The sequence below is a fragment of the Macaca fascicularis genome, chromosome 15 (genome assembly GCF_037993035.2).
Source record: "Macaca fascicularis isolate 582-1 chromosome 15, T2T-MFA8v1.1".
NCBI classification, from domain to species: domain Eukaryota; kingdom Metazoa; phylum Chordata; class Mammalia; order Primates; family Cercopithecidae; genus Macaca; species Macaca fascicularis.
The window spans coordinates 119,016,728-119,031,009 of NC_088389.1; the positions used below are offsets into that span (position 1 = coordinate 119,016,728).

The 14,282-nt window shown below is 46.4% G+C and overlaps 1 long non-coding RNA gene across 2 annotated transcripts in view; it reads left to right on the forward strand.

Annotated features, from left to right (window-relative positions):
* Positions 1 to 492: 492 nt before the first annotated feature.
* LOC135967481 (uncharacterized) overlaps positions 493 to 14,282 on the forward strand; it is a 31,189-nt gene continuing 17,399 nt past the window's right edge. The window contains exons 1-4 of one of the 2 annotated variants that reach the window (XR_010581630.1): positions 493 to 4,052; positions 7,313 to 7,429; positions 8,667 to 8,877; positions 10,554 to 10,672. This is a non-coding gene — a long non-coding RNA (uncharacterized lncRNA). The other variant, XR_010581631.1, reaches the window with a different exon arrangement.

Below are 14,282 nucleotides of genomic sequence, written 5' to 3' on the forward strand. Positions count from 1 at the left end.
CTACACTTACAAAAAATAGACCATTGAAATAATTATTTTAATAGAAAAAGAGAGATCATTGGCAGGACAAAACTTTGAGGATAGCAAACAAAAGCCAAAAAATATTTTTGGGAAGCAATGAAAAGATCCATTCTTAAAAGATGAACTCTTTCCAAAGAAATAGCTAGACGTTTAGGGTATTGAAATGGAGAACAGAATATCTACCCTCCTGCGGGTTTTGCCCAAGGGGATGTAACTTCTGACAGGGTTCCTAAACTTTTAATGCAGAGTGTGGGCTTTGTGATTTAGTTTTGGTCAGTTTTGTGGGAAAATTATCATTTTTCTTCTAAAATAGCAACACCTAAAGTCTAATATTTAATTATAACTTGTAGCTAAAGCTGTTTTCCATGGGAAAAAAATGTCTGATTTTATCATAGAAATCAATGCAGAAACAGGGTTTAGTTTCCTGGAGTTTACTTTGCAGGCTATGGAGCAGAACTATTCTTAAAGCCAATTGGAGAACCCTGGACCGGTGGCCTCACTCCCTGGGCGTCATCTTCCAGACTGAGCATGTCTCACCTTAGCATGGCCTTCTCTGTAGCTGGGCTGGTGGTGGTCCAGTCATGTACCCCTGTGTGTGTGGGCCTTGAAGCCCACACAGCTTCTTCCAGATGCAAACGCATTACCACCCTTACAAAGCAGCAAGAACAAACCTGGGGTTTCTTTCGGATACTATTGAGGGTCTTCATCTGGGAAAAAATAGGAGGAGAACAAGTAGGCTTCTAAGAGACTCTAAAACACCTTGAATTAGTGCTTCCCTCAGACACACTTGTCAACCAAGATGTGCAGGTACTTCTGGAAGGCGAATCCCATCACACATCCTTCCATACTTAAGAATGGAACCAGGTAGAGCTCTGTGGGTGTGCAGTGCTTCTCACCAACCAAAGCACTCAGGACTCTGCTTCCCCAGTGATCGGCACCACAGTTTGCCTGGCACTTTCCACCTGGCCGTGTCTGCAACTCAGAGCAGAGGCTGAGGGAGTCCACCTGCAAAGGACATTCAGAAACACGGGAGGGTTTCAAGGTTCACGTCTCTTTGGGGTTTCCCAGGCTCTCCTCACGGTATCAGCAGTGTCCACATCGCAAACTTCAGGAGATGGGAGCCAGAGGGGCCTGTTGGGCGACCAAGCTGTCGTGGTTGCTGGGCTCCCTCTTCACGGCCTGTCAGCCCCACCCCTGGGCATCCCCCACCTGCTGGTCACAGACTCTGTCTGCCTTGGCCTCCAGGTCCTTAACTCTGGCTCTTAGGAGCAATAAATGAGCAGCATGGGTCCTTGGCCTGCAGGAAAGAGTGGCGGCAGCCCTGGGGCTGCGATGTTATTTTATAACATTTTTTTTTTTCTCGTTACAGGATGAATATGTGTTCGTGGTGAAAAAATTATAAGAATAGAACCATGAAAAAAATGGGCTATACCTGTTCTGGCCCACTCAGGTCACCACTGTCTCCTTGCTTCTATTTCGAAGCCCCACGGCTGCCTCCTGCCCAGTGGCGGGGCACCATTTAAACGGGACCATTTTTCTACTGAAGCCTCTCCATGTACTTAGTATGAAACCCAAATCCCCTGGCCTGGTGGATGTGCCCTCCTTCTTTTTAATGTTGTTCTCACTCCCCTTTACGTCTGTGCCCCTCATTGTCTGTGCCATCCCCGTGTGGGAGACATCCCGTCCCCTCAATCGTTAGTGCTGTGGAGAGCTGGCCCCGTACCCTCCGTCCCTTTCTCTACGTTACACCCGCTTTACTCTCAGAACAGGTCTTACTGCTATCTGCAGTTATCGTTTTTAGTTACTTATTCACTGCCCTTTCCCACTGAGAGGGTCAGCGTCATGAGATCAGAGCTCGTCAGCTCAGTGCTTCCTCAGCGAGGTGAGGTGTGAGCTCCTCGAGGTCACCTGTGGGTTGGGGATGGGACAGTTTCTGAGCAGAAGTGTTAAGTTGTCCTCCGGAGAGTCTGTGCCAATTTCCACGTCCACCAGTGTGCTTGGGAGCATGTCCAGTTTCTCCACCTCTTGCGAGGCCTGTGGGGATCTTGGACTCGGTTCCCGTGAGCAGCCTCTTGCGACAGCCATTGGTTGATGTTCACCATCTGTGTGGGTTCTTGGTTACCCCTGCATCAAACATCAACTCTGTGATGAATCCACTCATTCCCAACCACTGCTTTTCAAAGTCACCCCATCACCCTTCCCCTTTCCTCTGAGTTTCCCTGAAAGAGATGAAATTTCTCAGAAGGATTCGGTTGCCTTTAAGATGCCATGATGTGCTCGGTGGCCTTGAATTAAACACCCCACCACATGGTTACACCGGGGCTGACTGGCTGCCCATGCGCTTCCCACGAATGGCACATGCTCCATACATGTGTGTGTGCTTTCTGCTTCCCTCATCACTGCAATCCAGAGACAGAATTTCTGCATTTCCTGTTTTGCAGATGGAAACTGAATTTTAAGCCGCACAGCTACTAAATGCGTGAACCAGGATTTGAGTCTAATGTCACCCGTGCATTTATGACTTCATTCATTCTGTGTCTACACCATGTGCAGCCCTGCTATGTGAGAGTTTGAGATGCACTGTGCCGAGTGCTGAGAATGCAATTCTGAACAAGATGTACTTCCTGTCCTTGCAGACTTTACACTTCAGTAGGGAGGACTGCTATTAGACAAATAACTATAGGCTTTAAATTGCAACTATAGTAAGTACAACAAAGAAGAAATACGGAGACCCATTAAAACATAAAACAGGGTTTGGGAACCATTTTAGGGGTTCCAGGAAGGTTTGGAGAGAAAGTACTGTAAAGGGGAGCTGAGGTGGCCCAGCCACCCCAGTGCCCAGCCCCCAGCCTCCAGCCCCAAAACGTTTCAGCCCTTTTAGCTCAATTTAGCTCATGAATGACCCTATCCTCAGCTCATCCTCAGCTCAATTTAGCCACATGAATGACCCTAAGCAAAACCAACAGAGGTCAAACCACTGTAAGAAACACACCTAATTGTTTTTAAGCCACTAAGTTTTGGGGTGGTTTTATACACAATAATAGAAAACCAAAATAGAATTCAATGGCTAAACAGAAAATTACATCTTACATTTTTGCTTGTGGTCACTTGGACTGAAGTGCTCAGTCAAGTCAATGTTTTTGCAGCTCATTTGCTGCCATTATAAGACAGAATATAGCGTATTAGCCATTCAAGGCCCCTAGGTTCTCTAAGGGTAGAATGATTACTTTTACAGGCACTTGGATAAATGGAAGAAAAAGAAGTTCAAATCCCAACATATGTCCCCAAACCAAGGTCTTCCGAAAATGTGTGTTAATAGAATCTCTTCTTTCTTCTTCCCATAGGGTGATGGTGGCCAAGAATCAGAAATAAGTTGGATCCAGTGGCTTGCCAAGTTGGGGAATAGAGGCATTGAATGCTGGAGTAGGGAGATTTTGGGGGATGGGAAGCCTCAGAGCACGTGAACCAACCCAGCCTCTTGCATGCATACACTCCCCATGTTTCTTTTTGAAGATGCTGTCATGTCCTGGCCAGAGAGAATTACCCTGAAAGAGTACAGGTCTGCAATTATACTCAATCCTTGGGCGGGTGAATTTCAGAGTCAAATCACACGGGAGAAAGCGTTCTGTGGTAGTTTTAACACATCCACAGTTTCATGTGGTCTCCCCTTGACCCTGGGTGGGCCTTTGTGATGGTCTGTGACTTCTGAGGCTTGGTGAGCTGAGTCCACACAGCTGTGCCTGTTTCTCTTGAGACATTTGCTCTGGGGACCTCCAGCTGTCCTGTAAGAAGTCCAGCTATGCCGGGGCTGCTGGGTGAAAGGAATACATACAGGAACGGGCGAGAGGCCTCAGCGGTGGCAGCTTCCAGAAGTTTGAGCTTTTCAAGCCCAGGAGCCAGACATATGAATGAGGAAACCTCAAAGGCTTCTTGAAGATGTCCTTCTGTTGCCACTGTCCGACTGTAACCACATGAGAGATCTTGGTGAGAACAGTCCAGCTAAGCTCAGTCAAGCCACAGAATGAGGAGAGGTAATAACAGTGTGTGATTGTATTGTTCCGAGCCACTCTTTGGGACTCAGAAGGCTGGCATACTCATTTACCAAATATACTGTGTGACAATGCTGTTTACACAGGGAATATCTCGGGAATAGGTGTATGAACCTGTGCTAAGGGTACAGAAAGCAGCAAGTGTCTTAAGGAGGAGGGAGGAGAAATATCACAAGACAGTGAGATGGCTGATTTTTTGTGTCAACTCGGCTAGGCTATGGTACCCAGTTGTTTGGTCAAACATCAGTCTAGATGTTGCTGTGAGGGTGCTTTGTGGATGGCATTAACGTTTACAATCAGTTGATGTTAATTAAAATAGGTTACCCCCCATAGTGTGGGTGGGCCTCATCCAATCGGTGGGAAGCTCACTGCAACACAGAAATCCTGCCTGACTTTCCAGCCTTCAAACTCAGGACTGCAACATCAACTCTTCGCTGAGTCTCCAGCGCTGTCTTACAGTTGTCAGGCTTGCCAGCCTCCACAGTCATGTGAGTCATTTCCTTAAATCCTCTCTAGATACAGATAGACATAGAGATATAGAAATAGATTAGATATCAGATGTAGATACAGATACAGGCACAGATATAGACACAGATTAGATATAAGTTAGGCACAGATACAGGTACAGATACAGACACAGATACAAATACAAATGCAGGTATAGATCTAGATACCCTATTGGTTCTGTATCTCTGGAGAACCTTGACTGATGAAACAGTAAAGCTTGGCACATGTGTGAACTTGGTGGAGGGTAATGGCAGCACATCCTCTCCAAAGGGAAGGACATTTTACTTGTCCTCGCACCCCCATTGCTAGGAAGGAAATATGATTCTGGTTTGGCTTCTTTAAAATGCAGTGGCAGGCCAAGTGTGATGGCTCACACCTGAAATCCCAGTGCTTGGGGAGGCTGAGGCAGGAGGATGGCTTGAGGCCAGGAGTTCAAGATCAGCCTGGGTGACATAGTGGATCTTGTCTCTACAAAAAAATGTTTAAAAATGCAGCAGCATCGGGCACAAAGTTTGGGTATGTGTGTGGGTTCACCAGGTGGCTGGCAGCTGTGGGTGAAGCTCAGAGACACAGCAGACTCTCCAGCTGGGCAGGGCAGCACAGCCATGGCTCTGCCATGGGCCTTGGAGACATTGCATGTTCACGAGGCTTAGGGTCCTGTGTGGAGTCTCTGGCCATCCCATATGGAATCACAGGGCAGCCCCCTGGCATTTGAAGCACACCAGAACCATTGCAGCTTGATGGCAGGTGGTTCTACTGCTTCAAGGAACTTAATTCTGCCAACAACCATGAGAGCTTGGAGGAGGACCCCAAGCCTTGCGTGGGACGTAGCCCTGGCTAGTGCTTTGACTGCAATCTTGTGAAACCCTGTGCAGAGATTCCAGCCAAGCTTTACCCAGACCCCTGACCAACAGAAACTGTGGCACAGTAACTGGGTGTTTTCTTTTTCTTTTTTCTTTTTATTTTTTGAGATAGGGTCTTACTCTGTCGCCCAGGCTGGAGTGCAGTGGCATGGTCTCTGCTTGCTGCAACCGCCACCTCCTGGGTTCAGGTGATTTTCCCATCTCAGCCATCTGAGTAGCTGGGAATATAGGCATGTGCCACCATGCCTGGCTAATTTTTGTATTTTAATAGAGAAGGGGTTTCACCATGTTAGCTAGGTTGAACTTGAACTCCTGACCTCAAGTGATCTGCCAGCCTCTGCCTCCCAGAGTGCTGGGATTACAGACGTGAGCCACCGTGCCTTGCCATAAATGAGTGTTTTAACCACCAAGTTTGTAGAAGTATGTTACGCAATAATACAAAAATAATACAAATAGTAATTAACCATACAGCTTTGGCTGCTGATTGAGATTCTGGCATCCTCTAACTCATTTTTTGTTAAAGTCGGGAGTATCCACAAGCACTTGTCACCCGGGGGCACTGGTAAATACTGGATGGGGCTTGGCCATTCCCTGAAGGCATCAATTCTCACTCACTCACTCTCTCTGTCTCTGCAAACTGAAGGGAGCCAGATTCTCTCTCGTCTGCCTCCTGAAAACTGGCGTGGCATTAAAAATCTAGGCCAGGGCAGCTGGAAGCCCCCACCAGGGGTTCTTTATTAATGATGCAAAGATGCTGGGTAACTTAGAGACCATTCCTGGGGGAGCTGGCTGAGCCAGGAGGGTGGTCTAGGGGGTAGGGGAGACTGTGGTGGAGGCAGTGATTCCCCCCCGCTGGAGACAGGAGACTACTCTCACTGCTTGTGCCCTTGGCTCCTGACACTTCTCTGCTCCTGCTCTGCTTCTGAGCCTGGCTCTCCTGATCTCCCCTCAATTCCATGAGGTGCCTGCTAGTCTTCCAGTACATTGCTGAAGTTAGTTAGGATCTGTCTGCCTCTAAGAACCCTTCCCAGTTGAGCTGAGAGGTGCTGGCTCCTCTGCCCTCCTTACTTTTCCTTCTCTATGTCTCCTTCCTTGGATAAGTATTAGGTTAATCAGATTTGATCAATGACATCTCCGTAAAGCTATCCAGTTGTTGTGTCTAAAATGAAGGCCGACTCAAAGCAGGAACTGAGTGATTTCAGTGCTGCTGGGACAGGCGGTTCTCTTGTCTTGGTCCCCGTGGGGCCTGGCACAGCTTGCCCAGACACAGCTTGCTTTCATCATGCAGTGACGGAAAGAAAAAGCCTCTTCCTGCTTGATAGAAGCTTCTTCCTTCTTTCTTCTTGAACTGTTGTTGCTGCTTCTCCCTCTTTGGGGCTATATCTGAAGAATAGGTGGTATTTTACATACAGAGCAACATGAGATTTCCCCAGAAGCAGCAGAATAGCAATGTCCTTAGTGTGGAGTGAGCTAGCACCTGAGTGATATTCATTAAAGAAATGCATTTCCAGAAGGGACCAGAAATGTCCTCTTAATGGAAGGAAATCGCTGCCACGTTAGGATCAAAGATGAAAGGGGAAGGTAATGCGTGCTTAGAAGGGCAGCTTTCCATCTCACACACTTCCCACGTTGGCTGCAGAACTGGAGGGTGTCACAGGCATCTAAATGAACATCTGCTCCCTGGGCACCACACACTGGGCCCTTGACCACTTCTAGAGCATGGAGGAAGGGGTTTGAGGGGCATGATGAAGAAAATCTGACTTGTATTCATTAGTGCTTCCATAAGTCAACTTTCTGTAAAAGGCTGCATAATAAATACGTTAAATGGACAAAAGATTTTTATGGGAGTATTTTGTCACTGACATTATTTAGGTCTGTTGGCTCAGGATGTTAATAAAAAGAAGACCCACACGAAGTCACAATTCTGATGAGTGGAATGAGCAGCCCAGGGGAGCAGAACCCACAGAAAATGTTCATTTTGACTGCGAGGTAGGTAATAGAGTTTATTTACCTCTAGGCTGGAAGCCAGAACGTAAACAAAAGGCATAACCCAGGAATGGACTTCGGAATGGGTCATTAAAACACAAATACAGCCCAGCCACTGAGAGAGGAAGAGCAACAGCTGAAGCCTTGATGGCTGAAATAGAAAAGCCAGAGCTCGTAGAATTTAGCATCACCTGGAGTCCACTAGACCACTGGGAGGTGAGGTCCCCATGCCTGGGTCAGCTGCCTGGGACATCAGTACTTTGTTTGAAGCTGAAACTTTCTCTTAACTGGTGCTTCGAATTTTGAATTAAAAAACTCAAGCCAAAAAATAAATGTACTTTTTCAGAAGAAAGAAGAAAGAATGGTTCAGAACTAGGTGTATACACTGTAATTCATTAATAGATATTATAATAAAGCAGGAAGGTGAGTTTGACACAGTCATTTTCCCATTTGACTATTATTAAACGCTGAATTTACATGGGAAAATTAATTCTGCAGAAAATTTTATTTGGTTAAGTGAATACCGATGATAGAGAGTGATCAGCAGGTCAGGCACGGTGGTCCACGCCTATAATCCCAGCACTTTAGAAGGCTGAGGCAGGAGGATCACTTGAGGCCAGGATCTGAGACCAGCCTGGCCAACATAGCGAGACCCGACCTCTACTGAAAATACAACAAATTAGCCGGAAGTGGTGGTGCAGGCCTGTAATCCAGCTACTTGGGAGGCTGAAGCACAAGAATCACTTGAATCTGGGAGGTGGAGGTTGCAGTGAGGCGACATTGCTCTGCCGCGCTCCAGCCTGAGCGACGGAGCAGGACTCTGTCTCAAAAACGAAAAACAAACAAACAAACAAAACACTGATCAGCATTGCAAGTGGGATTATAAGATGAGGAAGAACAAGAAATGGTTTGCACCTGGCTGGGGGCCAGGCAGGGCCAGTGGCAGCATCTCTGTGTAATTCTGTGCCCGTCCCAGAGGCTGGACGTGCTGCAAGTGAGCAAGCAACAAGGACAGGACGTGAAAAATGCCAGAGTGACTGGGATGCTAAGTGCAGTATTAGTTTAGAGAGGGGGGGAACAGGTTGGTGTTTTAAAAAGGCTTGTATTCAAAGAATAGGTGGGAATTAGATCAGAGTCTCAGAATATCTGGGAAGGGGCTCTGAAATGTTATTTGTTCTGGGCCGTGTCTGGTGACTATTCAAATAATCCTTAATTTAAAATACAATGTTTTTTCTTGTAGCTGCCACCCTTGGGTGACAAGAGGCTCTGACCCTTGGAATTCTATAAATAGAATGATGGTTTTGCATGGCAGCCATTTAAATAGTTGAACCCAGCAACTGTATCTGCTTTTCCCTCCCTGGAGGCCAACGTCTGCGGTTTCTACAAATGTGTCCATGTGGCATGGTGCTCAAGACCTCCTTGGCCCTCTGTGGGTTCCTAGAACTGAACAGGTACTAAAAGAGATGTGAACTTCATCAAGCACAGAGGGACATTCACCTTTTGTGGCCAAATCAGTGGATTGCAATATGGCAGTCATCAGAATCAGCCCTGGGAGTCAACCTGGGGCTTCTGGGGTAACCAGTCTTGGGGTAGGCACCTCCCATGATCCCAATGTGCATCTTTATCAGCCCAGCTCGTGGATGGCTCCTCTGAGTTTACTGTTGATGAAATGGCCCTGGCTAGTACTTAAGCACAAGCTGCGGTTGCTGTGTCTTTATTTTGTAATTTTGCAATTGATTGATTTAACTATAGGAGGTTTTTTTGGGAGTGTCTTAGAACAACTGTCTCTCCTCACAGCCTGATTTGGCAGCAGATTTGATCACGCTGGGAGCCCATGGGCGAGCTGGTCAGAGGCCCAAGATGCTTGTGGCACTGCTCAGAAGGACAAGTGAAGCCACTCCAAACCCTTCTGTTAGGATTTATAACAGGGTTTCTGGTGGTGGGTCTTGGAGCTGGGAGTTCACACAGATGCTGGTAGCCATTTGAGGCCTTGTATAAAATGGGTAAACAGAAAAATCCACAGGGCTGGCCATTTTAGTGGTTAGTAGAGTGGCACAAGTAATATGCATGTGTAATATTATGTGACATAATGAAAAATCGTTGTTTCAAATGTATTCACTGACGTTTATCATTAATAGCTGCACTTGAAAATTTTTTTCATATCCTTTACAGTGGTTTCATAAAAGTTCTTTTTAAACTTGTATATATGTCCTTGGGATCTATGTATCCATTCTTATTAATCTGTGCATCACATAAATGCAATGATATGACAGCTGACTGAATTAGGGATCCCAAAATGCTGACCTCAAAGACAGGCGCTGTTAAACCAAAGATTAGAGATTCTAGTGAAGTTAGCCCCAAATGATCTCTTTTCTCTTTCTTTCTTTCTCTTTCTTTCTTTCTTTCTTTCTTTCTTTCTCTTTCTTTCTTTCTTTCTTTCTTTCTTTCTTTCTTTCTTTCTTTTTCTTTTTCTTTCTTTCTTTTTTCTTTCTTTCTCTCTTTCTTTTTCGTTCTTTCTTTCTTCCTTCCTTCCTTCCTCTCTCTCTCTCCCCTTCTTTCCTTCCCCTTCATTCCTTCCTTCCTTCCTTCCCCTCTCTCTCCCCTTACTTCCTTTCTCTCTCTCTCTCTCACCTTCCTTCCTTCCTCTTTCTTTCTTTCTCCTTCCTTCCTTCCCCTTCCTTCCTTCCTTCCTCTCGCTCTCTCCCCTTCCTTCCTTCCTCTTTCTCTCTCCCCTTCCTTCCTTCCTTCCTCTTTCTTTTCTCCTTCCTTCCTTCCTTCCTTCCTTTCTTCCTTCCTTCCTTCCTTCCTTCCTTCCTTCCTTCCTTCCTTCCCCTCTCTCTCCCCTTCCTTCCTTCCTCTCTCTCTCTCCCCTTCCTTCCTTCCTCTTTCTTTCTTTCTCCTTCCTTCCTTCCCCTTCCTTCCTTCCTTCCTTCCTTCCTTCCTTCCTTCCTTCCTCTCTCTCTCTCCTCTTCCTTCCTTCCTCTTTCTCTCTCCCCTTCCTTCCTTCCTTCCTTCCTTCTTTCCTTCCTTCCTTCCTCTTTCTTTCTCCTTCCTTCCTTCCTTCCTTCCTTCCTTCCTTCTTTCCTTCCTTCCTTTTTTCCTTCCTTCCTTCCTTCTCTTTCGACAGAGTTTTGCTGTTGTTGCCCAGGCTGGAGTGCAATGGCATGATCTCAGCTCGCTGCAACCTCCACCTACCGGGTTCAAGCTATTCTCCTACCTCAGCCTCCCAAGTAGCTGAGATTACAGGTATGTGCCACCACATCTGGCTAGTTTTTTGTATTTTTTGGTAGAGACGGGGTTTCTCCATTTTGGTCAGGCTGGCCTCGAACTCTCGACCTCAGGTGATCCGCTTGCCTCTACCTCCCAAAGTGCTGGGATTACAGGCATGAGCCACCGCACCCGGCCCCCAAATGGCCTCTTGAGGACCTTTGAGATTTGCTCCTGACTAAGGGGGGAGGTTTTCCTGGAAATTGTAATCTCTGATCATTGAAACTACAAGTTATCAAGTATCTGCCTCCACCAACCCTTCTGCCAGGCCCTTCACATACATTATCAATATGGTGAGTTTTTAGTACAATCATTATACTAAAAAAATATGCATAGGAGGGACATACACTGAAAAAATGATTTGTTTAAATTTGAACTTAACAATTTAACCGGATGTCGTGTCTATTTATTTGTTAAGTCTGGTAACCTTACCGCGACGCAGTACAGAGTGCTAGCCTCACTGGGTTTTGTTAGGTGCTTCCTAGCAGAAAAAGACTAGCTCTTTGCTGCCATGATGCCTTCTCGTCGGGGTGCGGCTGGTCCGTTTGCGAGGGAGGTGGGACCATTCGACTCCCGGCTTATCTCATGCCTGGCACCAGGCAGGTCGCGCCAGCGCTCTGGGGCCCTTCACCTCCCCAAGTTCGTCTGACTCGCTCGGCCTCTCAGGGTATGAGAGGGGCTTTGTCAGAGCCATGCCTCATTTGCCACTTCAGAGCTTCATGTCTGTTGACATTGCAAAATAGCAGAAGAATTCGACAACAGGCCTTTTCAGAATGTGCATCACGACTGGACAAAGCGCAGTCCTAAGTGGGTCAGCGGCTGCCCTGGAGAGTTTTCCGGCTGGGGAATCACATCTGTTTACTCAGCCTTCACATGACCTCCATTCTGCCCACCTCCGCCACCCACTCTGCCGACTCGAAGGGACAAAGGCACCGGGTGTGTCCCTCTCTCATTGTGTTGGCGCGCAGCTCCGGTCCCTGCGCTGAAGGGCGCTGTGTGGGAGGCTCCCTGCATGGCCTCTGACACTTTCCAGTTCAGTGGCATTTAGTACCAAGTTAACGCATCAGTTGTCGGGGAGGTCCAGAGAGCCTCCGCCTTGTGTGTTGTGGACGCTCACCGGAGGCTGGAATGCAAAGGGGGTAGAGCCTTCAGGCAGCTTTCCAAGGCCCTCCTGCCCCTGTCCGCGGGGAGTGGCCATGTTCTGTGCTAAGCAGGCCTCTGCGTTACACTGTCAGCTTGCGAGGGCCTGGCAGGGGACAGGACATCTGCAAAGGGTGTACAGTGCCGGCATGGCCCCTCGCTGTGCTGTAGGGGCAGGATGGGCAGGCCACTGCAGGGTTGGTGTGGGGCCGGGCACAGTTCACAACCAACGATCAAGGGTCCCTGTTGGAGGAAGCTCCTGAAGGCTGGCACTGTGCCAGCCCAATGTTTGGGTAGCAGTATCTTCCCCTAATGAATTTATCCAAAAGAGAGTGTGGTCCAGGAGGTTGAGATGCTCCACAAATTTTCATATTAGTGACGTGGGCAGCATTCCATTATAAGATCATAGGACAAAGCTGTTGCTCTTGGATGAGCAACGCTTTTTTTTTTTTTTACTTCAAATTATTTATAGTTAATGATCCCTTGCAATAAAGACATAAATAAGCAATTTATGTCAGAAAGAAAAACGTCCAGTAACATAAGGCTAACCTTACTTGAAATCAAATAAATTCATATTAAAATAAAAGATTTAGTTTATTAAATATTACTAAAAGATCACGCTACTCAGAACTGAGAACCACGTGGAGAAAAGAGCCATATCCTATATTGCTGTTGGGAAAATGTTTGGAATAACCATTTAAAAGCACAATTTGGTAGCCCATCCCCAAAACCTTAAATATGCTTGTATTCTTTGACCCAGCAGTTCCACTTCCAGAAATTACTCCAGGGAAATAAATATGGATATGAACAAAGTTTTAGATACAAAGAAGTTCATAGCAATAAAAAGGTTGGAAATTCCAATGGTCAATAAATTATTGTATATCCATGTAAGGGAATATTTAAATAACAATGCAGATGTACAAAAGCAACTGTATATGAATAGCCAAGAAAATTCTGAGAAAGATAAAGCAAAGGGGTTTGTTATATGAACACATACTACAAAGCCAGACATTAAAACAGTGTGGTATTGATTCAGCAAGGATAGAGAGATAAATGAAATAGAGAAGAGTTCATAAAGAGAACCATTTATATATGTGTGTGTGCAATGTTGTTTGATCATGAGGTGTATCAAATAGTAAGAAGAGGTCTTGGAATAAATAATTATCCATTGAGACAAAATATAATTATCCATTGAGACAAAATATAGTCTCAAAAATAAATTCCAGGTGGATTTAGAGAACATCATCTGTAAACAGTAGACAGGAATATAGAAGAGAGAAACATTTTCAGCCTTTGCTGGTGGGGAAGGATTTTTGAAGCCAGACACAAAGCCAGAAGCTGTGGCAGAGACTGCTACATCTTCATCAAATGATGCCTTTTTCTACTGGGCACACAGGAAAATGGCATTTCCTACCGTTCCCTGTGTCTGGGTGAGAATATGTGAGTTCTGCCTGGTGGAAAGTAGGGGAAAGGGATGTGTACCCTGCCTGGCACAGCCCTCACTGACTTCTAAGTAGTGTTGCCTGCTCTGTCTGTCTCCCAAGCTGGGGGGAACGCCTCTGGGATGGCAGAGAAAGAGTTCAGATCCCCGAGTCACTGCCTAGAGGAGAGCAGCCAAGAATGGCTGCTGGAACAGAAACATCTGCATTAGAAATAAAAATAATGTGTGCATCTACTTACAATAGCAAAGACTTGGAACCATCCCAAATGCCCATCAACGATAGACTGGATAAAGAAAATGTGGCACATATACACCATGGAATATTATGCAGCCATAAAAAAGAATGAGTTCATGCCCTTTGCAGGGACATGGATGAAGCTAGAAGCCATCATCCTCCACAAACTAACACAGGAAGAGAAAACCAAACACCACATATTCTCACTCATAAGTGGGAGTTGAACAATGAGAACACATGGACACAGGGAGGGGAACATCATACACTGGGGCTTGTTAGGGGGTGTGGGGAAAAGGGAGGGAGAGCACTGGGACAAATACCTAATGCATGCTGGGCTTAAAACCTAGATGACGGGTTGATAGGTGCTGCAAACCACCATGGCACATGTATACCTATGTAACAAACCTGCACGTTCTGCACATGTATCCCAGAACTTAAAGCAAAAAAAAAAAAAAGAGTGTGTGTGTGTGTGTGTGTGTGTGTGTATTCATCAGGGTTCTCCAGAGAAACAGAACCAATAGGAGATACAAGAGGAAATTTATTTGGGGTATTGGCTCACAGGATCACATAGGTGGAGAGGTCCCACAATAGGCCATCTGTAATCTGGAGAACCGGAGCAGCGAAAACAGTAGCATGGCTCTGACTGGAAGTCTCAGAACCAGGAAAGCAGGTGTTGTAGCCACCAGTTAGAGGCTGAAAGCCAGAAAGTCCCCAAGGGTGGTGGGGGGGGGGGGGCGGGGGGAGAGAGAGAGAGAGAGAGAGAGAGAGAGAGA